Source organism: Ranitomeya variabilis, chromosome 8 (genome assembly GCF_051348905.1).
Source record: "Ranitomeya variabilis isolate aRanVar5 chromosome 8, aRanVar5.hap1, whole genome shotgun sequence".
In the NCBI taxonomy this organism is placed as follows: Eukaryota; Metazoa; Chordata; class Amphibia; order Anura; family Dendrobatidae; genus Ranitomeya; species Ranitomeya variabilis.
Genome location: NC_135239.1, coordinates 179840365 through 179866856, shown reverse-complemented (window position 1 = coordinate 179866856; position 26492 = coordinate 179840365). Strand labels below are relative to the sequence as shown.

Here is a 26492-nt window from a genome sequence, read left to right as displayed (position 1 = left end):
ATTCTGTTTGTCCTGTTCTTTTCTGTACAAGGTGCCAGGGTGTATACTGACTGTGGCTTAGTTGACTCAGCTGGGACTACCACCCCGTGCCACCTTGTTACACATGCATGGATTGCCTGTTTGTTAGGCAATCCCTGCATGTGTTGCGGCTGTTGAACAGCCATGAGACATGCAGGCATGAGGACTCAACATATTATTCGAGCACGCCAAAGACACTCGATTAGTACCCGGGCATGCTCGGATAACACCTTATCCCAGCACGTTCGCTCATCATTAATAATAATTAAAAAAATTTAATTAATAGCAGTATCTAATAAAATATGCAGTATAAAAAATTACAAAAATCTGTATGTGTTCTATAAAGAACCAACATTGCACGTATGATGATATCCTAAATTATATTATGAGTAACACTACCCCCCAAAAAAAATGGAAGAAAACGTTTTAGTTCAATGTCCTTTCACTACAAAGGAAGAAAAAAAAAAGATAAGTTGTGGCTGTTAGTCATTCAAAGAAAAATATTAGCATAAAGTGCAGATATTATCCCAAAATTTTCAAAGATACTTTTATCATAGAAGTGACACTCTAAAGTTGGCAGGTCATTAACATCACAGGACTCCTTTTAAAAAGGAAAGCCTTTTGCCAAAGATGTTCCCAAGATCTAAGGGTTTTGTGTTTAAAGATCTCAAGATGGCTCACTAAAATGTTATTATATTGCAAATTTCCGCATGGTCAGAGAAAACAATTTAAACTACAAATACTCCAGATTTCAAGTATTTTTCTTGACACAATGAATGAAATTGTAGAAGTTATGGATAGAGATTGTGTAATAAGAGTTGCCCATCATATCTGTAAAATGGGAAAAAAATATATAAAATATAGCTTATAATAAATAATTGGAATTATTAGACTACAAAAAGGGAGACAAGCACAAAGGGTAATAATGTATTTTAATAGATAAATTGTGGGGCGATGGGGTTACTCACCAGATTGGGTTGCGTATGTCACAACTCCAATAAATGCCCAAAGATTGTTCAGCTGCTACAGTCATACCTGCAGATAAAAGAGGATCTTTTTGTGCATGTAATTTGGAGAGAAATAGATGTTCTGGTACACTTCAAGTAGATTTTATTAACTCTTTTCAGGTTCATACTGAACCCGTTCCCAAAACTGAACTAGGAACCTGAATCGCTTAATAAAAGCTACTTGAAGTATAGCCACACGTGGAACTACTCATTTTTCACAGAAGTGTGGTCTACCAGAGAGTCTATCTTCTACTTCTCTTCAAGTATCATAATAGAGTTCATTCACCTCTGCCTGCCAACTTGTGCTAGATAAATGTCAATCAGAATCCTCAGTAATGTCTTACACCTGGACCCAAGAATAGGAAAAGGATAAGAAAAGCAGCAAAGAAAATATCAATATCGGTAAAACTATTTTGGACAAAGTCTAGTCGAATATTCGGCACACTTGGTTTACCTAAATCTGTCCTGTACGTTCCCTCAAAATTCAAATTTTGGTAACCTCCAAGACAAGTACTAAGAGCTTCAGCAACATTAAAGCCTCAAGGATTAAAGGGTCTACTCATTTCAGTATTTAAGCCAGACCAATTCTCTGCCACAACCAATGTAAAGATAGAGAAGACAGAGCTTCTCTTGCTGCACTGCCCTGGACTCAAACTCCCAGAAGACGTTGCTCCTCTCTGCATCATGGAAGAGGAGGAGAAGCAGAGGAAGTGACAGATTGTCTGAGCAAGTTGGAGAGGAATGGAGGAGCCAGCTGTGCAGAGAGAGAGGTGTATGATTCTCCATTACATACTGGGGAGAGTCTGATTCTGGAGAGCAGAGTACAGAGGCGTAGAGTAAGTGCTAATAGCAAAGCCATTAAGTGTTTGAGGGGAGGAGATAACCCTGAAGTTGCACCACAATTACAGACTGGCCAGGTTGCCAGGAGATGTCCATTCCCGCCTGGCTTACCACATAGAAGAATTCTGCCTTCCATTTTTTGTGTCACCTGGCACTTGCACTTTGATTCTACAACCATAAGCTTTAACGATATTTGACTACAGAGCTGCTACATCATAGTAACATACAGTAGTAACATAGTTATTAAGGTTGAAGGAAGACTTTAAGTCCATCTAGTTCAACCCATAGCCTAGCCTAACATGCCCCAACATGTTGATCCAGAGGAAGGCAAAATATACCCATGTGGCAAAAAGTAAGCTCCACATTGGGGAAAAAAAATCCTTCCCCACATACGGCAATCAGACTAGTTCCCTGGATCAACGCCCTATCAAGGAATCTAGTGTATATACCCTGTAACATTATACTTTTCCAGAAAGGCATCCAGTCCCCTCTTAAATTTAAGTAATTAATCATTCATTACAACATCATACGGCAGAGAGTTCCATAGTCTCACTGCTCTTACAGTAAAGAATCCGCGTCTGTTATTATGCTTAAAACCTTCTTTCCTCCAGATGTAGAGGATGCCCCCTTGTCCCTGTCTCAGGTCTATGATTAAAAAGATCATCAGAAAGGTCTTTGTACTGTCCCCTCATATATTTATACATTAAAATAAGATCACCCCTTAGCCTTCGTTTTTCCAAACTAAATAGCCCCAAGTGTAATAACCTGTCTTGGTATTGCAGACCCCCCAGTCCTCTAATAACCTTGGTTGCTCTTCTCTGCACCCGCTCTAGTTCAGCTATGTCTTTCTTATACACCGGAGACCAGAACTGTGCACAGTATTCTAAGTGTGGTCGAACTAGTGACTTGTATAGAGGTAGAATTATGTTCTCCTCATGAGCATCTATGCCTCTTTTAATGCATCCCATTATTTTATTTGCTTTTGTAGCAGCTGCCTGACACTGGCCTGACATCAGTCAAGTATTAATGTGGAGGAGCTGAAAAAACAATGGGGCAATAGTGTCTTATCCGGGTGGCTAGAATATTAGGGTACAGGGAGTTGCTCCCCTGGTCAGTTTGTGAAACCAAAACATACAATGCACTTGATATGGCTACTGCAGACCAGCACAGCTGTCAACAATACAATAGCAAAAAAAAAGTTGTTTTTTTTCTGTGCTGCCACAAATACCAAAGGATATTCCAGAGAAAGAATCAGGATCCAGGATAAAGGAATGCGGTTAATTGTCTACACCTTTCAATGTATAACAAACTTCTTCCTCAGGACAAATCACGGGTCACAACTAAACAAATTTCTTCCTCAGGACAAACCACAAATTGTGGTTTGCCTGAGGAACAAGTTTGTTATACTTTGAAATGCGTAGTCAAGAAACTGCATTCCTTTATACTGGATCTTGAGTCTACTGGTCATCAATGGCTCTCTGTGCTAGCTGTTTACAATTTCAGCCTGAAGTAAAGAGCGAGAGATGCCAATATTTATGCTGATGCTCTGTCCCACCTGGCCAGCAAGATGTTGAAGGACAAGAACAAGAAGCCTGTATTAAGAGTCCGGCCCCAGAGGTGAAGGCTATGTGTCAACAACATCAAGGGAAAACTGATAGATCAAGGGGCTGTGCTACCTTCTTTGGTGTTCCAAAGGAAACTCTTCCACCTTTCTTCTGTCAGATGACTAAGGTGGACACTGGTTCCCTGCCTCAACTTACTCAAAATCATGTAGAAAAGGCCCAACAGAAAGACCATTCTGTGGGTGTTGTTCGATGGTGGGTGCAAAGGGTCTGAAGGCCTGAGAGGAATGCACTGAAAACAGAAGAGTGTGTCTTGCTGACCTGACACTCTTTCTGGATGTGAATAGTGTATTGCTGTACATAGAGGTCAAACGGCAAAACAGAGAAGTTCATAGACAGTTGGTGCTTCCCACTCTGTTTTTAACAATGTTCACGAGAGTGCTGCATAATGACAATGGACACCTTGGTGTTGAGAAGTCCACTAGTCTCGTAACAGATTGGTTTACTGGCCAAGAATGAAAGCTAACATTGAAATTTACTGTACATATTGTGCGCTGTGTGTCCTGAAGAAAACTTTGCCTTCTCGGTCCACCCCCTTGTCAATATCATCAGCGACGGCATATTTGATCTAGTGTACATCAACTTTCTTTCATTTGAGCCTGATGAAGGAAATGTCAGCAACATGCTAGTTGTCACTGATCATTTCACAAGACATACTCAAGCTTACAGTGCCAAAAAACCGAGGGTAAAACATTGTGGAAGAAATTCTTTGTATATTATGGGTTGTCAGCACGCATTCATTCTGACGAAGGAAGAGACTCTGAGAGTTGGCTAATTAAGGAGTTGTGTAAATTCTGTGGGATGAAGAAGTTCAGAATCACACTGTTCCATCTTCAGGTCGGTCCCTATTTTGAGAGGTTCAACCATACCCTCCTTAACATGCTCGGCACCTTGGGTTCAAACTAGAAAGGGCATTGGAGCTGACACATAAGTAAATTAATCCATGCCTATAAATGTACAAAAAATGTGTGAACTGTGTACTCCCCTGATCAATGATCATAAAAGAACAATCTAAAGTATATGTCAAGTCTGAAGGGAGGTCAAGTCTGAAGGGAGGATTGAAGAGGCCTACAGAGGCCTACAGCCAGGAGACTGAGTCCTCATCCATCAGTTGTGCCTTCCTGGAAAGCATGCTGACACATGGCATGCAGAACCCTATGTGGGTGGTGGTAGGTAAGCTGCCTGATAACCAGGTCTACAGAGTGAAGCCTGAGAAAGAAGGTGAAAGACCTATCATCATCAGAATTTGCTGGCTATAGGACAGAACATCTGGTTGCAGCAGCCAAAAGCAATGGGCCCATCCAGCCAACAGATCTCCCAGTAGGAGTCTTCGTCATCAACAATTGACTAGTCCTGTAATAATTCCTGAAAGTAGAGTGATTTCAGTGATGACTGTAGGTGATACTACAGATTGTTGGGTGACTGTGCTCTGTAACACAAGACCTTACAGATCAATCAGCTGAAGAAGATTCTCAAGAAAAGTGTAGTTTATAATCAAGCCCATGCTGTCACCAGTCAGGGGAGAGTTTAGGGATCACAGAATTACCAAGCGAAGAAGAGACTGTCATGGAACCTGAGCCTGAATGTCAAGAGCTAGAGGTTGATGAGGGGGTCCCTGTAGTACACGCTTGTCCCAAATGGGTATGCTAGCCCCCCCATGATGCTAACATATGACCAGATGGGGCAAGCCATTGAGGTTCCTAGAGTAATACACTGCCCAACCTCGCCTTGTTTACCACAGAGAACAATAATGCCATCCATTCCTTGAGTCACTAGGTACCTGGATCCTACAGCCCCCTGGAATCCGATGTGACTGCAGACCTGCTACATCAATAAATGAGTAGCTACTACTGAGACTTGTGATTTACTGTTGAGGAAGTTATGCTAGAGCAATTTGTAATGGAGAATTGCTGGGACTTGTGGTTCCACACTCAAGGAGTGTATATGAAGCTAGTCACTACTCAATATGATACTAGTCACTTCTCACGGACTTACTGTGCGGCAGAATAGTCAAAAGGTGTGGGTTCAGTACCAAGAGGGCTTGTAATAAACAGAGAAGTGAGGCAAAAGGATAGTCAAGTTACAGTCCGAGGTCAGAGAATCAGGAAGGACCAAGACAAAGGGGTTAGACGGATGGTCAAAAGGTATAGCTCAGGTCAGCAAAAGATATCAGAATAATACCAATAAGAGTACAGAGTAAACACGCACACACCACTTGAGCAAAGTTACAATTGGCAAAGGTCTCACAATTGACAGAGGGCCAAATTGCCCTGTAATCACACAGAATGGATGACACTTACAGGAGACCCCACAGCCCATCCAGATAGGACGGCTAAGCTATCAATTAATATTAACACCTCTGCCTCAGTTTGGGCGATATATGTTATTATGCTTAAAACCTTCTTTCCTCCAGACGTAGAGGATGCCCCCTTGTCCCTGTCTCAGGTCTATGATTAAAAAGATCATCAGAAAGGTCTTTGTACTGTCCCCTCATATATTTATACATTAAAATAAGATCACCCCTTAGTCTTCATTTTTCCAAACTAAATAGCCCCAAGTGTAATAACCTGTCTTGGTATTGCAGACCCCCAGTCCTCTAATAACCTTGGTCGCTCTTCTCTGCACCCGCACTAGTTCAGCTATGTCTTTCTTATACACCAGAGACCAGAACTGTACACAGTATTCTAAGTGTGGTCGCACTAGTGACTTGTATAGAGGTAAAATTATGTTCTCCTCATGAGCATCTATGCCTCTTTTAATGCATCCCATTATTTTTGCAAGGAGAGATAGAATGGCACCAGGTGTTTTCACCACAGATTAAATATCACGTGGAACTTGCCTTAATCTCAGATTCCAAACGTTGAAATGTGGACAAAAAAAGACTCAATTTAGAACCACTACGGCATGCATTTAAGCAATAGCGTTGGGGCGGTGCTCAACATCAGCAGCAATGTGAATCCAAAATATGAAGAAAGAGAAGTGGCACTCACCCGATGATGCTGTACAAAAAATGTCCTTTATTCAGAGCATACACTCACAGACATATAATGGAGAGGCGGCTGGTGAGGAGAGGAGTGCAAGGGGAGGCAAGAGGACGACGGCCGTTTCGCGCCTGCGCGCTTCCACGGGTCCAGGTGCGTGAATTAAGAACGTCATATCCTATATAGGAGACTAAACATCTTAATGTGAACAGGTGATATAATTAAAAACACATTTGGATGCATGCACCAAATTACGCTGATAAGTAAAATGAACAAATTCATTTACATTATACATATAAAGAATACAAAAACTATAGCTTTTAAAGGAAAATAGCCATATCCAATTTGTCGTTCAATCCGATAGCGCCCTGAGCGTTTGTTTCAATGATCCACCTCGCTTCACATTGCAGCAGCATTTTTCCGCGATCACCCCCATTTTGAGGAGTGTATATAAAAAACCCACAGCGACAAATAGTTTATTGCATTATAATAGCGCTCATCCTTTTCACACAAAAAATAGTATACCCTACAGCCAGATGGTCAGATATAGGAAAATTATTAATAATGAGGAAGCTTTCGATCAACAAATAACTGAGCTTAAGACCAATTTTCTGAAAAGAAATTATCCCCCTAAAATATTGTCCAGAGCGGAAAATAGGGTCAGAAAATTGGAACAGAACGACTTGCTTAAAAGTCGCAAAAAATCTAAATATCCTCATATTGATAGCGCCAATAATAAGTTTGTATTTACATTCATGCATAGTCCAATGAATAAAGTAATTTATGCGGCTATACAGAAAAATTGGCATATTTTACAATCTGACAGGGAACTATCATCTTTGACAATGAATCAGCCAACTTTCGCCTATAAACGCACAAAGAATTTGGGTGATCTTTTAGTAAAAAATCGTTTGACAGCTAACGAAAATTCTAATTGGCTCAAGAAATTACAACCTACAGGTAACCACAAATGTGGAAACTGTAGTTATTGCCAATTTAGATTGCTTGATAATCCCATTCGTATCGGCCCCATTTGTCATACAGTCCGTCAATTGATAACATGTAGATCACAATATGTAGTTTATTTAATTACATGTCCATGCCATTTCTTTTATATTGGCAAGACTATTCGCCCATTGTTCCATAGATTCAGAGAACATTATAATTCGGTCTCTTCTGGAAAGGGCTGTCCTCGCTTCATAAAACACATACGTGATGCACATTGTGCAGACCCGAATGTATTGCGATTTGCGGGTCTGGAAATTGTAAAAACTCCTCAAAATGGGGGTGATCGCGGAAAAATGCTGCTGCAATGTGAAGCGAGGTGGATCATTGAAACAAACGCTCAGGGCGCTATCGGATTGAACGACAAATTGGATATGGCTATTTTCCTTTAAAAGCTATAGTTTTTGTATTCTTTATATGTATAATGTAAATGAATTTGTTCATTTTACTTATCAGCGTAATTTGGTGCATGCATCCAAATGTGTTTTTAATTATATCACCTGTTCAAATTAAGATGTTTAGTCTCCTATATAGGATATGACGTTCTTAATTCACGCACCTGGACCCGTGGAAGCGCGCAGGCGCGAAACGGCCGTCGTCCTCTTGCCTCCCCTTGCACTCCTCTCCTCACCAGCCGCCTCTCCATTATATGTCTGTGAGTGTATGCTCTGAATAAAGGACATTTTTTGTACAGCATCATCGGGTGAGTGCCACTTCTCTTTCTTCATATTTTGCATCCCATTATTTTATTTGCCTTTGTAGCAGCTGCCTGACACTGGCCTGACATCAGTCAAGTATTATTGTGGAGGATCTGAAAAAACAATGGGGCAATAGTGTCTTATCTGGGTGGCTAGAATATTAGGGTACAGGGAGTTGCTCCACTGGTCAGTTTGTGAAACCAAAACATACAATGCACTTGATATGGCTACTGCAGACCAGCACAGCTGTCAACAATACAATAGCAAAAAAAAAAAGGTTTTTTTCTGTGCTGCCACGAATACCAAAGGATATTCCAGAGAAAGAATCAGGATCCAGGATAAAGGAATGCGGTTAATTGTCTACACCTTTCAACATGTAACAAACTTCTTCCTCAGGACAAATCACGGGTCACAACTAAAAAAATTTCTTCCTCAGGACAAACCACAAATTGTGGTTTGCCTGAGGAAGAAGTTTGTTATACTTTGAAATGCGTAGTCAAGAAACTGCATTCCTTTATACTGGATCTTGAGTCTACTGGTCATCAATGGCTCTCTGTGCTAGCTGTTTACGATTTCAGCCTGAAGTAAAGAGCGGGAGATGCCAATATTTATGCCGATGCTCTGTCCCACCTGGCCAGCAAGATGTTGAAGGACAAGAACAAGAAGCCTGTATTAACAGTCCAGCCCCAGAGGTGAAGGCTATGTGTCATCAACATCAAGGGAAAACTGATAGATCAAGGGGCTGTGCTACCTTCTTTGGTGTTCCAAAGGAAACTCTTCCACCTTTCTTCTGTCAGATGACTAAGGTGGACACCGGTCCCCTGCCTCAACTTAAGCAAAATCATGTAGAAAAGGCCCAACAGAAAGACCATTCTGTGGGTGTTGTTCGATGGTGAGTGCAAAGGGTCTGAAGGCCTGAGAGGAATGCACTGAAAACAGAAGAGTGTGTCTTGCTGAGCTGACACTCTCTCTGGATGTGAACAGGGTATTGCTGTACATAGAGGTCAAACGGCAAAACAGAGAAGTTCATAGACAGTTGGTGCTTCCCACTCTCTTTTTAACAATGTTCACGAGAGTGCTGCATAATGACCATGTACACCTTGGTGTTGAGAAGTCCACTAGTCTCGTAACAGATTGGTTTACTGGCCAAGAATGAAAGCTAACATTGAGATTTACTGTACATCTTGTGTGCTGTGTGTCCTGAAGAAAACTTTGCCTTCTCGGTCCACCCCCTTGTCAATATCATCAGTGACGGCACATTTGATCTAGTGTACATGAACTTTCTTTCATTTGAGCCTGATGAAGAAAATCTCAGCAACATGCTAGTTGTCACTGATCATTTCACAAGACATACTCAAGCTTAGGGTGCCAAAAAACCGAGGGTAAAACATTGTGGAAGAAATTCTTTGTATATTATGGGTTGTCAGCACGCATTCATTCTGACAAAGGAAGAGACTCTGAGAGTTGGCTAATTAAGGAGTTGTGTAAATTCTGTGGGATGAAGAAGTTCAGAATCACACTGTTCCATCCTCAGGTCGGTCCCTATTTTGAGAGGTTCAACCATACCCTCCTTAACATGCTCGGCACCTTGGGTTCAAACTAGAAAGGGCATTGGAGCTGACACATAAGTAAATTAATCCATGCCTATAAATGTACAAAAAATGTGTGAACTGTGTACTCCCCTGATCATTGATCATAAAAGAACAATCTAAAGTATATGTCAAATCTGAAGGGAGGATTGAAGAGGCCTACAGAGGCCTACAGCCAGGAGACTGAGTCCTCATCCATCAGTTGTGCCTTCCTGGAAAGCTTGCTGACACATGGCATGCAGAACTCTATGTGGGTGGTGGTAGATAAGATGCCTGATAACCAGGTCTACAGAGTGAAGCCTGAGAAAGGCTATAGGAGAGAACATCTGGTTGCAGCAGCCAAAAGCAATGGGCCCATCCAGGAAACAGATCTCCCAGTAGAAGTCTTCGTCATCGACAATTGACTAGTCCTGTAATAATTCCTGAAAGTACTAAGAGTGATTTCAGTGATGAATGTAGGTGATACTACAGATTGTTGGGTGACCGTGCTCTGTAATACAAGACCTTACAGATCAATCAACTGAAGAAGATTCTCAAGAAAAGTGTAGTTTATAATCAAGCCCATGCTGTCACCAGTCGGGGGAGAGTTTAGGGATCACAGAATTACCAAGGGAAGAAGAGACTGTCATGGAACCTGAGCCTGAATGTCAAGAGCTAGAGGTTGATGAAGGGGTCCCTGTAGTACACGCTTGTCCCAAATGTGACGCTAGCCCCCCCATGATGCTAACATATGACCAGATGGGGCAAGCCATTGAGGTTCCTAGAGTAATACACTGCCCAACCTCGCCTTGTTTACCACAGAGAACAATAATGCCATCCATTCCTTGAGTCACTAGGTACCTGGATCCTACAGCCCCCTGGAATCCGATGTGACTGCAGATCTGCTACATCAATAAATGAGTAGCTACTACTGAGACTTGTGATTTACTGTTGAGGAAGTTATGCTAGAGCAATTTGTAATGGAGAATTGCTGGGACTTGTGGTTCCACACTCAATGAGTGTATATAAAGCTAGTCACTACTCAATATGATACTAGTCACTTCTCACGGACTTACTGTGCGGCAGAAAAGTCAAAAGGTGCGGGTTCAGTACCAAGAGGGCTTGTAATAAACAGAGAAGTGAGGCAAAAGGATAGTCAAGTTACAGTCCGAGGTCAGAGAATCAGGAAGGTAGCGGACCAAGACAAAGGGGTTAGACGGATGGTCAAAAGGTATAGCTCAGGTCAGCAAAAGAGATCAGAATAATACCACTAAGAGTACAGAGTAAACACGCACACACCACTTGAGCAAAGTTACAATTGGCAAAGGTCTCACAATTGTCAGAGTGCCAAATTGCCCTGTAATCACACAGAATGGATGACACTTACAGGAGACCCCACAGACCCATCCAGATAGGACGGCTAAGCTATCAATTAATATTAACACCTCTGCCTCAGTTGGGGCGATATAGTCATCACTCACAATCCCAAAAGCTCCACCAGAACTCGATCCCACAGGTCAGCAGGGCTGCCACCCACAGCGTCCCTAGGAAACCATGAGTGGTACATTTGTGACAGTTTATAATAGAACCTGTAGTGGAGTGGATTTTGTTATCATTGTATTATTTAGTACAACAACAGTTCCTGTAAGAGCGCAATATCTATGGTACTCGGGCCCCAGTACTGGACTGTATTATTTGCATTGCTGCATCTATTTGTGGGTTAAATGTAATTAGTTGGGAGTGTGTCTGCTGTCATTTAAAGGGGAAGTTTCATCATATATAGCATGCTAGTATGCTGTGTTTATTCCCCCAATCCAGCTTGCAACAAAAATCCCAGCTTTCATTATACTCACCAGGGGGAGCCAGGTCCGATGGGTGTTGCTGATCCTGGTCTTACATCTCAATGCACAGTGACAGTGCGCTCCCTCACAGGTTGAGAAGTGTGAATCAGGCAAGGGAACACACTGTCAGTGCGCATTGTAAGAAAAGAACCAGGTGATCAGGAAAAACATAGACCAGTCCCGCCCCCAAAACTAATGTCAATTTTGGGAGTGGGACTTGTTTCTGTTTACTCTGCTCACCACATTCTTTCCTTACAATGTGCACTGACAGTGCGCTCTCTTGCCGACTGATGAGAAGGGACATCTTATCAGTAAATGACAATATTGAATCACGCACACTGTCTTTATTCGTTAGCTGCTGATCTTCTGTCATCTCCGTTGCTTCTTATACAGAGCGGAGCAGTCTACATCAGTTTGCATTGGCTGCTGCACTCTGTGTAGGCAGTAAATTGGATGACAAAGCCCACTTCATTATGCTGAGCTTTACCATTTTAGGGGGTGAAATGTTGCCACCTCACAGACTCTTTGTCATGGTTCCCGAGTATTATTGGTGTGGCAAGGGAGTTGAGCTAAATGTCGAGTTACTAACCTGGTAACCAAAAGGACCTGAAACATGTGACAGAGTGGGAGGTGGTCAGGAGCGGAGCCAGACGCCAGGGTGCAGAGAAGAGACAAACACTAGAGAGTAGTCAAACAAGCTAAGATCGGAGCCAGGAGATCACGAAGTACCGACAGGGGATTGTCAGAAGTGAAGCCCGAGGTCAGTAATCCAGAAGAACAAACAGAGTAACACACGGAGAGCAAGGGAAGCACAATGCAAACTGAGCACTCACTCCAGGGGTCAAGCACACAGACTAAAGCAGAAGGTATAGCTGACAGTGAAACCCAGTTTGGAGTGAGTATAAATACCCCTCCCATCATGAAAGAGAGGCCAACAACATTAACCCTGAAAGAACAGGACATTAACCATCTCCTAGCCATGACACTCTTTGTCCTATACATATTTTATGTATATATACATAATTATTACAATTACATGACATACCAGATGGCAAAACATGTTTCTCCACTGTCAAAATAAAGCAACTGTTTAGCTGATAGATGTAGGCTATGAATGTTTATTTTCCGTGCTAGCAGCGTCCGATTAAAAATTCAAAGAAGACGAAGTGTCTTCAAAATTTTTATTTATAATCCCTCCTAATTTTTTAAAATAGAAGTACATTATTTGTAGACACCTCAGAAAATTCACAGATGACCGACCGCAGTAAAATTTAAAATTATTTGTCGTACTAGTGTAATAGTACGCTGCATAACTTCTTGCTAATGGCCAACCGAGCTACAAACACAGAATCTAATCAAGTCGTTATCTACAAGGTAGTGGATGAGTTGTTCAGTCAATAGATAAGTCAATTTATGCGACTGATAATCCTGTTTCACTATTTTTTTCTTGTTTTTCTCAAGGATTCAGAATTAACGTATGAAAAACCAGCTTGGATGACTCAGAGGAAGAAGGTGGATGACCCGGTCAGTATTTATAATTAAACGATAAATATTCTTTTATAATTCTCAGAGGTGTGAGACCTTTTATTAAGACTATGGGAATGTGTCACTTTTTAATGAATGATATGTATATAGGATTACATTTTATATTATCGCATAATTAAAAACAGTTATGATTCTTGTATTATAATCCTAATATTGTAATGTTTTTATGACATTATTATTAAATTTTTCTTCTTTTGCACAGCAAATACTGCATATATAGGGCATAGGAAAGTAAGTCATGGTGTCTAACCCTATTTTATATGTTTTGACCATATGATCTGCTGTGCATCCTCCTGGAAAGCACCATTCGCAGTCATTCCTCTATTGCAGTCGGAGCACATCACCATGTTTGTGAAGCCCAGCACGATTCCATTTAACCTACCTCTAAAATGATTTGTAACTGGAAACAATTTTGACAGTGATCATCACCTCTAAAACTACAGGTCTTGGCCAACACAAATGTGTTTTTTTACCTAAGGTCTAAGGAGTAACCTTTCTGATTGTGGAGAGGGACATGCCTGACATGACAAGTTAAGGAGGCTGCAATGCTCGACTGGAAAATTAAATATACAAATTGCCTCTTCAGAGGTTTGAGGACTTGATCTCTATAGCCACCTAAAAGCAGCAGTCCTAAAAGTCAATATCGACCCTTTAATAAGTCTTGCTACATGACATTGGATGAATTCCAAACAAGATTCTCAATTTGCAGACCCATGTTTCGTGATATTGCCCCTCCTCAGTCTCGAGCTTGCATTACCTTTAAGTCTCCTAACCCTGGCATGTCAAGCATGTCTGTTTCCTCAAGGATAAACATTACCCATTAAAGCCCAGTCAGAGGCCTCTCATATAGCCAAATCAGATTGCATGCACTGCATTGAGGAGGGGCAACATTCTGAAACATGTGTCTGCAAATTGAAATTCTGGTTTGGCTTTTATACTGAGTCATGTGGCAAGACTTGTTATAGGGTCGATATTAACGTTTAGGATCACTACTTCCAATAAGTGTCAGTAGAGATCAAGTCATTTCCCTCTCTGAAGAGACAATTTGCATGTTACAACTGGTTCTTGTGAGCTTGTTAGCAGCTCTGTAAGCAAGCTTACTAGTAACACTATCCACCAACTATGGGTAGATGTTGGCGACACAAGAATATCACAGTGAAGTCACCAACAAAAAAGCACTGCATTTACTACTGTAATCTGTTGCAGCCTACCTTTGCAGCACATACAATCTTTCATGTTTTCAACAAATCAACAAATTAAAAGAGTAAATTTTATATATATATATATATATATATATATATATATATATATAGACAAAAAAACACAGCAGCACATGTACATGAATCTAGGCCATGTGAAAACACAGACAAATATTCAATATGAATTATACTTCAAAAATATTTTTTTACAAAATTTTTCTCAAAAAATTTTTTTTCATAAAACTTACAGTAATGAAGATTCTTAGCGCATAAATTGGCCAATTCATGTGTGCCCATCAACCACGGCAAGGTGATCTCCCTCTGATGGGTCCTACTCTACCGTACATGCCACTCTTGGGCCACAAGCCTACAACTATGGACAAAACATGTCACTCTGGGCTAAACCTACAATTTATGGGCAGGTAGAGCTGAATACCGCCACCTGCAAGGTCAATGGGAGGAGTGCAAGATCAGTATGGATGCAGCCACATCCAATAACTAAATAGAGAAAAAAAACCAACCAGCACCCCTAATATGAACATGTGCAAAGCTGCAAGCTGCATCATATAGACAAAAAAACACAGCAGCACATGTACATGAATCTAGGCCATGTGAAAACACAGACAAATATTCAATATGAATTATACTTCAAAAATATTTTTTTACAAAATTTTTCTCAAAAATTTTTTTTCATAAAACTTACAGTAATGAAGATTCTTAGCGCATATATTGGCCAATTCATGTGTGCCCATCAACCACGGCAAGGTGATCTCCCTCTGATGGGTCCTACTCTACCGTACATGCCACTCTTGGGCCACAAGCCTACAACTATGGACAAAACATGTCACTCTGGGCTAAACCTACAATTTATGGGCAGGTAGAGCTGATTACCGCCACCTGCATAACCATATTAGGGGTGCTGGTTGTTTTTTTTTCTCTATTTAGTTATTGGATGTGGCTGCATCCATACTGATCTTGCACTCCTCCCATTGACCTTGCAGGTGGCGGTAATCAGCTCTACCTGCCCATAAATTGTAGGTTTAGCCCAGAGTGACATGTTTTGTCCATAGTTGTAGGCTTGTGGCCCAAGAGTGGCATGTACGGTAGAGTAGGACCCATCAGAGGGAGATCACCTTGCCGTGGTTGATGGGCACACATGAATTGGCCAATTTATGCGCTAAGAATCTTCATTACTGTAAGTTTTATGAAAAAAAAATTTTTGAGAAAAATTTTGTAAAAAAATATTTTTGAAGTATAATTCATATTGAATATTTGTCTGTGTTTTCACATGGCCTAGATTCATGTACATGTGCTGCTGTGTTTTTTTGTCTATATGATGCAGCTTGCAGCTTTGCACATGTTCATATTAGGGGTGCTGGTTGGTTTTTTTTCTCTATTTAGTTATTGGATGTGGCTGCATCCATACTGATCTTGCACTCCTCCCATTGACCTTGCAGGTGGCGGTAATCAGCTCTACCTGCCCATAAATTGTAGGTTTAGCCCAGAGTGACATGTTTTGTCCATAGTTGTAGGCTTGTGGCCCAAGAGTGGCATGTACGGTAGAGTAGGACCCATCAGAGGGAGATCACCTTGCCGTGGTTGATGGGCACACATGAATTGGCCAATTTATGCGCTAAGAATCTTCATTACTGTAAGTTTTATGAAAAAAAAAATTTTGAGAAATTTTGTAAAAAAATATTTTTGAAGTATAATTCATATTGAATATTTGTCTGTGTTTTCACATGGCCTAGATTCATGTACATGTGCTGCTGTGTTTTTTTGTCTATATGATGCAGCTTGCAGCTTTGCACATGTTCATATTAGGGGTGCTGGTTGTTTTTTTTTTTTTTCTCTCTCTCTCTCTCTCTCTCTCTCTCTCTCTCTCTCTCTCTCTCTATATATATATATATATACATACAGTGGGTATGGAAAGTATTCAGACCCCTTTAAATTTTTCAGCCTTTGTTTCATTGCAGCCATTTGGTAAATTCAAAAAAGTTCATTTTTTTTCTCATTAATGTACACTCTGCACCCCATCTTGACTGGAAAGAACAAAAATGTAGTCATTTTTGCAAATTTATTAAAAAAGAAAAACTGAAAAATCACATGGTCATAAGTATTCAGACCCTTTGCTCAGTATTCAGTAGAAGCACCTTTTGAGCTAGTACAGCCATGAGTCTTCTTGGGAATGATGCAACAAGTTTTTCACACCTGGATTTGGGGATCCTCTGCCATTCTTCCTTGCAGATCCTCTCCAGTTCTGTCAGGTTGGATGGTGAACGTTGGTGGACAGCCATTTTCAGGTCTCTCCAGAGATGCTCCATTGGGTTTAGGTCAGGGCTCTGGCTGGGCCAGTCAAGAATGGTAACAGAGTTGTTCTGAAGCCACTCCTTTGTTATTTTAGCTGTGTGTTTATAGTCATTGTCTTGTTGGATGGTGAACCTTCTGCAAGTCAGAGGTCCAGAGCACTCTGGAAGAGGTTTTCATCCAGGATCTCTCTGTACTTGGCCGCATTCATGTCTCCTACAATGACAACCAGTCGTCCTGTCTCTGCAGCTGAAAAACACCCCCATAGCATGATGCTGCCACCACCATGTTTCACTGTTGGGATTGTATTGGGCAGGTGATGAGCAGTGCCTGGTTTTCTGCATACATACCGCTTAGAATTATCACTAAAAAGGTCTATTTTTGTCTCATCAGACCGGAGAATCTTATTTCTCATAGTCTGGGAGTCCTTCATGTGTTTTTTAGCAAACTCTAAATGGGCTTTCACATGTCTTGTACTGAGGAGAGGCTTCCATTGGGCCACTCTACCATAAAGTTTCGACTGGTGGAGGGCTGCAGTGATAGTTGACTTTGTAGAACTTTCTCCCATCTTCCTACTGCATCTCTGGAGCTCATCCACAATGATTTTGGAGTTCTTCTTTACCTCTCTTATCAAGGCTCTTCTCCCACGATTGCTCAGTTTGGTTGGACCGTCAGGTCTAGGAAGACTTCTGGTGGTCCCAAACTTCTTCCATTTAGGGATTATGGAGGCTGCTGTGCTGTTAGGAACCTTGAGTACTGCAGAAATTCTGTTGTAACCTTGGCCAGATTTGTGCCTTGCCACAATTCTGTCTCTGAGCTCCTTGGCCAGTTCCTTTGACCTCATGATTCTCATTTGGTCTGACATGCACTGTGAGCTGTGAGGTCTTATATAGACAGGTGTTTGCCTTTCCAAATCAAGTCCTATCAGTTTAATTAAACACAGTTGGACTCCAATGAAGGAGTAGAGCCATCTCAAGGAGGATCACAAGGAAATGGACAGCATGTGACTTAAATATGAGTGTCTGAGCAAAGGGTCTGAATACTTTTAATCATGTGATATTTCAGTTTTTATTTTTTAATAAATTTGCAAAAATGTCTACATTTCTGTTTTTTTGGAGTCAAGATGGGGTGCGGAGTGTACATTAATGTGGAAAAATGAACTTTTTTGAATTTACAAAATGGCTGCAATAAAACAAAGAATGAAAAATGTAAAGGGGTCTGAATTCTTTCCGTACCCACTGTACCTACAGTTGGGGAAATAAGTATTTGATCCCTTGCTGATTTTGTAAGTTTGCCCACTGACAAAGACATGAACAGTCTATAATTTTAAGGGTAGGTTAATTTTAACATTGAGAGACAGAATATCAAAAATAAAATCCAGAAAATCACATTGCATAAATTATATAAATTTATTTGCAATTTGCAGTGAGAAATAAGTATTTGATCCCCTGCCAACCATTAAGAGTTCTGGCTCCTACAGACCAGGTAGATGCTTCTAATCAACTCGTTACCTGCATTAAAGACAGCTGTCTTACATAGTCACCTTTATAAAAGACTCCTGTCCAGAGACTTAAGTAATCAGTCAGACTCTAACCTCTACAACATGGGCAAGGTCATTATCCATTTGTGGAAGCCTAACTATTTTCAATTTCAGCTTTTTAGAGATGGTGTTATATTTGCATCAAGAATTTGTTGACATTTCATTGAATTCATTATTTCCTCATTACGCATGAAATTTTACTCATGCCATTGGCTACAACTGATCCATCCCCAAATTTAATGGGTCACTCCCTTCCTGACTTTTGGGCTGAACCTAAATCCCTTCCCATGGAAGTTTGTAGCTAAATCTCCCAAAACCTATGAAAGATTCTAGCTCCTTTCTAGACAGTCTTAGAGCGGCGGTTCAGATGCCATCGGATCCAGTCTAGCTCCTGCTATGTGTTGGAACCAAACACAGCTTAGCTACCTGGCTTCTAGTAGCTGTTCTCTGTTCTCCACACCCCTGGGTGCTAGAGCAGATCGAGACCCTGGAAGGCTTTCTGTCTGGTCCAGATGTTACTAAAATGTAACCAGTGTGTAGCTAGGGCATACGATAAGCAAATGTTCTCCTTATGAAATCCTTGCTGCCTGAACAAAGCAGACCACATGGTTTGGATCCACAAGGGGTCTTCCTGTAGGAGCTGGATCCTAGCTAGCTGGTGGGGGTGTGAACTCTGACTTTGCAGCTGAAAAGTGGGACTACCTGCTGAGCCTGGTGTCTTGTTACAGCTGCAATGCTTACAGGACGATTATAAGCTGCCATTACATCCCCCTATCCTTCACTATATACATATACTGTATATTATGAAAATCAAAAATAAAGTTTAAAATTTCATTAATAAAAAAAATTTCAGACACATTCCCTTTAAGTAAAACTCTAAATGGGAATCTCTTTAAGATATTCCTACTTAACAAATTATCATCATCCAACTATTGGCAATATCACCTAGTGTAAATGCTGCAAATGCATTACAGTTAAAATGAGAGATGAGAGTCTTGGCCGCCGGGAAAAACATGCTCAGAATAGAAAATGATCATACATAGCTGGGCATAACTGACTGAATTATGCCTTAAATAAAATTTACTGGAGATCATGGTACAGTTAATGCAAAATTTAAGCAATAATATGTTTATAAGGGTTTTCCATTTTGGTAAAAATGTCTATAAATAAAAAAAAATACTATTATGGGTGTTACTTAGCGCCTACATACCATAAACTGTTATTTATTGGTTACATAGTTATTAAGGTTGAAGGAAGACTTTAAGTCCATCTAGTTCAACCCATAGCCTAACCTAACATGCCCTAACATGTTGATCCAGGGGGCAAAAAAAACCCATGTGGCAAAGAGTAAGCTCCACATTGGGGAAAAAAATTCCTTCCCGACTCCACATACGGCAATCAGACTAGTTCCCTGGACCAACGCCCTATCAAGGAATCTAATATATGTACCCTGTAACATTATACTTTCCAAGAAAGGCATCCAGTCCCCTCTTAAATTTTAGTAATGAATCACTCATTACAACATCATACGGCAGAGAGTTCCATAGTCTCACTGCTCTTACAGTATGGAACCCGCATCTGTTATTATGCTTAAACCTTCTTTTCTCCAGACGTAGAGGATGCCCCCTTGTCCCTGTCTCAGGTCTATGATTAAAAAGATCATCAGAAAGGTCTTTGTATTGTCCCCTCATATATGTATACATTAAAATAAGATCACCCCTTAGTCTTCGTTTTTCCAAACTAAATAGCCCCAAGTGTAATAACCTATCTTGGTATTGCAGACCCCCAGTCCTCTAATAACCTTGGTCGCTCTTCTCTGCACCCGCTCTAGTTCAACTATGTCTTTCTTATACACCGGAGACCAGAACTGTGCACAGTATTCTATGTGTGGTCAAACTAGTGACTTGTATAGAGGTAAAATTATGTTCTCCTCATGAGCATCTATGCCTCTTTTAATGCATCCCATTATTTTATTTGCCTTTGTAGCAGCTGCCTGACACTGGCCACTGAATGCGAGTTTGTCATCCACCCGTACACCCAGATCTTTTTCATTGACAGTTTTGCCCAGAGTTTTAGAATTAAGCACATAGTTATACATCTTATTACTTCTACCCAAGTGCATGACCTTACATTTATCCCCATTAAAGCTCATTTGCCATTTATCAGCCCAAGCTTCTAGTTTACATAAATCATCCTGTAATATAAAATTGTCCTCCCCTGTATTGATTACCCTGCAGAGTTTAGTGTCATCTGCAAATATTGAAATTCTACTCTGAATGCCCCCTACAAGGTCATTAATAAATATGTTAAAAAGAAGAGGGCCCAATACTGACCCCTGTGGTACCCCACTGCTAACCGCGACCCAGTCCGAGTGTGCTCCATTAATATCCACCCTTTGTTTCCTATCCCTGAGCCAGCTCTCAATCCACTTGCACATATTTTCCCCTATCCCCATTATTCTCATTTTATGTAACAACCTTTTGTGTGGCACCGTATCGAAAGCTTTTGAAAAGTCCATATACACTACATCCACTGGGTTCCCTTGGTCCAGTCCGGAACTTACCTCTTCATAGAAGCTGATCAAATTAGTCTGACATGAACGGTCCCTAGTAAACCCGTGCTGATACTGGGTCATGAGGTTATTCCTCTTCAGATACTCCAGTATAGCATCCCTTAGAATGCCCTCCAGGATTTTACCCACAGTAGAGGTTAAGCTTACTGGCCTATAATTACCGAGTTCAGTTTTTGTCCCCTTTTTGAATATTGGCACCACATTTGCTATTCGCCAGTCCTGTGGTACAGATCCTGTTATTATGGAGTCTTTAAAGATTAAAAATAATGGTCTATCAATGACTGTACTTAGTTCCTGCAGTACTCGGGGGTGTAACCCATCCGGGCCCGGAGATTTGTCAATTTTTGTGATTTTTAGATGCTGCCGTACTTCCTGCTGGGTTAAGCAGGTGACACTTAATGGGGAATTTTTGTTATCACTGATCATATTGTCTGCCATGGGATTTTCTTGTGTAAATACTGATGAAAAAAGTCATTTAGCATATTGGCTTTTTCCTCATCCTCATCCACCATTTCACCCAGACTATTTTTAAGGGGGCCAACACTTTCATTTTTTAGTTTATTACTATTTATGTAGTCCATGTAGTCCCTTTCAAACTGAAGCTCAGCTTTTTTCATAAACCAAAGAAATGTGTCAGCACTAATGTTGCTATAAGGGCAACGTGTTGGTGCACATTCACACTGTGGTCATTAACAGTCCAAATGTTAACAAAAAAGTAATGAGCAAATAGCCTGCAGTAAGTAAATAAATTGTTATAGTACATGTTAAGAGAACAAAAGCCATCCCACCGCGACAAGGTGCTCCCAATTGGGATGGCCCTAACTTTTGTAGTTCACCTCACTATGTGCCAGCAAGACTCAAAATAGACGGGGGCAGAGCAGGACCCAGACCTGACTGTTTCACACCTGCCTGTGGAATGCTATACAAAATAGACAAAATGCACAGCCTAAATGTTGCATAGTTTGGTCGCAGAAGATGGGGTACATGCATCAGCTTAACACAGCATAACAGGAAGTCTGAAAGACCGTTCACCAGAGAGAAAGTGAAACCAAAGTACAACAAGTATATGCATTACATTCAACTAAGCATATAACAGTAACAACATCGCCATCTACTGTCGGAAAGGTGTAAACTCCTCCTGCACACAAATAAGTCTGTATCTGTTGCATATCTGCTAACACCAAAAAGGCAGCCACATCCCTATATGCACAAAATACAAAAAAATGATGTGTAAAATGCCCATCTTTATTCCATCTCAGACTTTCATCCAAGTTGAATTCTCTCTTCTACTCTGTAGGTATTTTTTCTCCCTCCTCACAGGTCAATCTACCACTCTGCCTATGATTACTGTACTGTGACAGATCTAAATGCACAGTCAGCTCTGCTGTACTAGACAGAACATAACACACAGTCAGCTCTGCTGTACTAGACAGAACATAACACACAGTCAGCTCTGCTGCACCAGAAATGGCACAACACACAGCTCTGCTGCACCAGACAAAATACAACCCATACTCACATCTGCTGCACCATATGCAGTACACAGTCAGCTCCACTACACCAGGCATAGCCCAAAACACAGTCAGCTCTGCTGTACCAGACATAACGTCACACACACAGAGATCTGCTACACACCACACAACAAGCAGCTCACACTCCCTATTTATTTTTATTTTTTAATTATTTCTAGATCAATGACAGACTATTTGGAAAGAAGTCTTCAATGTTTTCGAGTTTTGCTCACAATATGCTATGCCCAATGCAAAGAAAGCCAATAATACATCATTAAATATGTTGGAATGATGATTATGTTGCCTTGGAGATGGCTTTAGAAACACGAACTTTTTTTTACAAAGTGCAATTTTGCATCCAGGCAGCATTTGATTGCTTTTGGTAGGTGATTCTTAACATTATTCATGTTTTTTGATGCAAGAATAATGCATTTACACTTTTTGTAACCTTTAATAAAAGTTGAATTTATTTTCAATGCTATACAAACATAATTAGTTTAGCCAATTTGCAGTAGAACATTTCAATCGTGTTAATGTTTATCTTCAACTAACGGACCTCAATAAGAAAAGGAGGCAAAGGAGGAAAATACAGTAAAAGAACCCACAATCTTTTTTCTTAATTATTTTTTTTCTGATGCCGGTATCAGGAGGGATGGCAACCATAAAGGTATCAAAAAATGGGGGACATGAGCACTGCTAATAATGAATAACATATGTAGTCAAGGTTCCTATATTGGTAAGATATTCAGGCTAAAGAGTTCAATACCGAATTAGTATCTTAATCAGGACAGGAACAGTAAAACAAAATGAACAAATGAGACGGCGTGCCTGTTGGCATAAGTGCAATTTGTAGGTGCACATTCACACTGTAGCCATTAAAGGGAACCTGTCAGCAGGATTGTGCACAGTAACCTACACACAGCGTCAGGTCGGCGCCGTTATACTGATTAAATGATACCTGGTGATGAAATCTGTCTTGTGGTTCTTGTTTAATCTTTATTTTCTTTTTTTTAGTTAATGGTCTGCTCATACTCCGGAATGGCCTATGGGGGTCTTCATGTGGATCTTAGCAGACCTGTACTTTTCCAACATGACAATGATCCAAATCACGCATATGTTGCATTTCTGAGTAACAACAGGGTGAAAGTGATTCAGTGGCCGAGTGTCTCCTGATCTGAACCCAACCGAACACCTATGAAGAATTCTGAAGAGACAAGTTGTCATCTCTCTCCATCCAGCATCCAGGCTCTAAAAGTGGCCGTTCATGAAGAATGGAAGGATGGAAAAAGATATATGTTGCAATATGTCTCCTTGTTTACTCTATGCATAGAACACTTGGTGCTGTCCTTCATGGAGGTCTTATACAATACTAGATGGAGTAGTTTTTGATGTGGGGTGTATTCATTTTTGCATCAACTAATTTGAGTAAAACTGAAGATTTTGTAATTAAAGTTATATTATTATTCAGGGGCGTACAAAGAAATCATGGGGCCCCATAACAGAAGCTCTAATTGCCCCCTCAACCAAAAAAATAATAATAATATTCGACGGGGTCACAGAAGAGCACATCTCACAACTTTGCAGCTGAGCATGTGCTGAAAAGTCTATCCATGGGGTTAGTTCCGTACGGTGACTCCAATATGGTATCTCCCATAGAAATACTTCCTGTTTACGTACAACAACATGAAGATTCCGTATACTTAGGCGCATGCGCCAGAAACACCTGCACTTTATCACATTAGCTTGGCTGATTGTAGGTCTTGCCGATTTCAAGCCAATTAGCAGCACGGCTTTTCTTATTTAAACTGGCAAACCCCCTGCCCTGACACGCCTCTCGAAGAAGCAGTGCAAAACGCGCATCGGGGCAGAGGGACGCCGAGGTTTTTTCACGTGGCCAACTGTGAGGTAACTCATTTATTTACTTACCTTATGATTTTCACAACCATAGTTTATCATACCTCGTCTATGGGAATGAGATTTTTTCTTACCCTTATAGAAGTGATTTGAGACACTTTAGCTTAGGTCTTGTGTATTGATAGTCACGGCTCATACACATACCTGCTAACAATGTGGGGAATTTATTGGTAGTCAATAATTATAAGTCATCACTTATTTAGCCACTTATGAAAAAAATCCTATGAAAGTTTAGTCCCTCTTCTTTGGATCATGTACCCTTCTTGTAACATGTAAATTACATTTTAAATTTGGTTTAATAAATATTGATTTTATTCAAGTACCACTGTGGAGATCTGTTAATGTTTGGTCACCCTGATAGTGAGACAAAACTAGATGGAGTAGTTTTTGATGTGGGGTGTATTCATTTTTGCATCAACTAATTTAAGTAAAACTAAAGATTTTGTAATTAAAGTTATATTATTAATCAGGGGCGTACATAACAGAAGCTCTAATTGCCCCCCTCAACCAAAAAAATAATAATAATATTCGATGGGGTCACTGTTGTGGATTCTGTTTGTGGGCTCCCTCTGGTGGTTACTGCTGGTACTGGGTGACTTTGGTGGGTTGCGGCCTTTGGTTTCCACCTGTCCATCAAAGGCTGGGTGGTTCCTATTTTACCTGGCCTTTCTGTCATTCCCTTGCCGGCTATCAATGTATTCAGATGTGCTCTGTTTGGTTCCTGCCTACCTGCTCCCAGATCTTTCAGGATAAGCTAAGTGCTGATTTTCAGTTGTTGGTTTTTTGTGTCCAGCTTGCTTATTATGTCTCTATGCTAGCTGGTAGCTCTAGTGGACTGAGGTTCTCCCCATGTGCCATGAGTTGGCACATGGGTTCTTGTAATCTCAGGATGGTTTTTTTGATTAGGGTTTTTTGCTGACCGCTCAGACCCCTTTTGTATCGTTCTGCTTTCTAGTTTACAGCGGGCCTCAATTTGCTGAACCTATATATATCATCTCTATGTGTGTGCCTTCCTCTCATTTCACCGTCAATACATGTGGGGGGCAACTATACCTTTTGGGGTTCATTCCTCTGGAGGCAAGTGAGGTCTTTATTTTCTCTGCAGTACTAGTTAGCTCTTAGGCTGGTGCGTGGCGTCTAGAACCAACGTAGGCACGCTCCCTGGCTATCTCTAGTTGCGTTTGTCAGGCGTAGGGCAGCGGTCAGCCCAGGTTCCATCACCCTAGAGCTCGTCCGATATTTTGTATTACTTTGCTTGTCCCTTGCTATCCCTAGCCATTGGGATTCATGACAGTATAGCCGGCCCACAAAGTGTTAATTGTTTGGGCTGAAGCAGGAGAAAAAGAAGTGTTTAAGGGAAATTTTTTTTTTTCCTTCAGAGTTTTGCTGCCTAGCCCTTAATTGCTGTCTAGCTGCTTCTTACCTCCTCTTAACCCTTGAATGGCTCTGATATTAGCTGTTTAACATGGATGTCCAGAGTTTGGCTTCCAGCCTGAGTAATCTCGCGGCAAAAGTTCAAAACATACAGGATTTTGTTGTTCACACTTCCATGTCTGAACCTAGAATTCCTATTCCAGAGTTCTTTTCTGGAGATAGATCTACCTTCCTGAATTTCAGGAACAATTGTAAATTGTTTCTTTCTTTAAAATCTCGCTCCTCTGGAGACCCTGCTCAACAGGTTAAGATTGTAATATCTTTCCTGCGGGGCGACCCTCAGAATTGGGCATTTGCATTGGCACCAGGGGATCCTGCATTGCTCAATGTGGATGCGTTTTTTCTGGCATTGGGATTGCTCTATGAGGAACCCAACCTGGAGATTCAGGCTGAAAAGGCTTTATTAGCCCTCTCTCAGGGGCATGATGAAGCGGAAATATATTGTCAAAAATTTCGGAAATGGTCGGTGCTTACTCAGTGGAATGAGTGCGCCCTGGCTGCAAACTTCAGAAATGGTCTTTCCGAGGCCATTAAGGATATTATGGTGGGGTTCCCTACGCCTACAGGTCTGAATGAGTCGATGGCTATGGCCATTCAGATTGATCGGCGTTTACGGGAGCGCAAACCCGTGCACCACTTGGCGGTGTCTTCTGAACAGGCACCTGAGACTATGCAATGTGATAGAATTCAGTCCAGAAGTGAACGGCAAAATTATAGGCGGAAAAATGGATTGTGTTTTTATTGTGGTGATTCAGCTCATGTTATATCAGCATGCTCTAAACGCACAAAAAGGGTTGATAAATCTTTTGCCATTGGTACTCTGCAGCCTAAGTTCATTTTGTCTGTGACTCTGATTTTTTCACTGTCTTCCATTTCCGTCGATGCCTATG

General features: G+C 40.9%; 1 long non-coding RNA gene across 1 annotated transcript in view; it reads left to right on the top strand.

Annotated features, from left to right (window-relative positions):
- The window catches only part of LOC143787575 (uncharacterized), a 41802-nt gene extending 17384 nt beyond the window's left edge, over positions 1–24418 (top strand). The window contains exons 2-3 of the long non-coding RNA XR_013218403.1: positions 13042–13104; positions 23269–24418. This is a non-coding gene — a long non-coding RNA (uncharacterized LOC143787575). The remainder of the gene's footprint in view (positions 1–13041; positions 13105–23268) is intronic.
- Positions 24419–26492: the final 2074 nt, after the last annotated feature.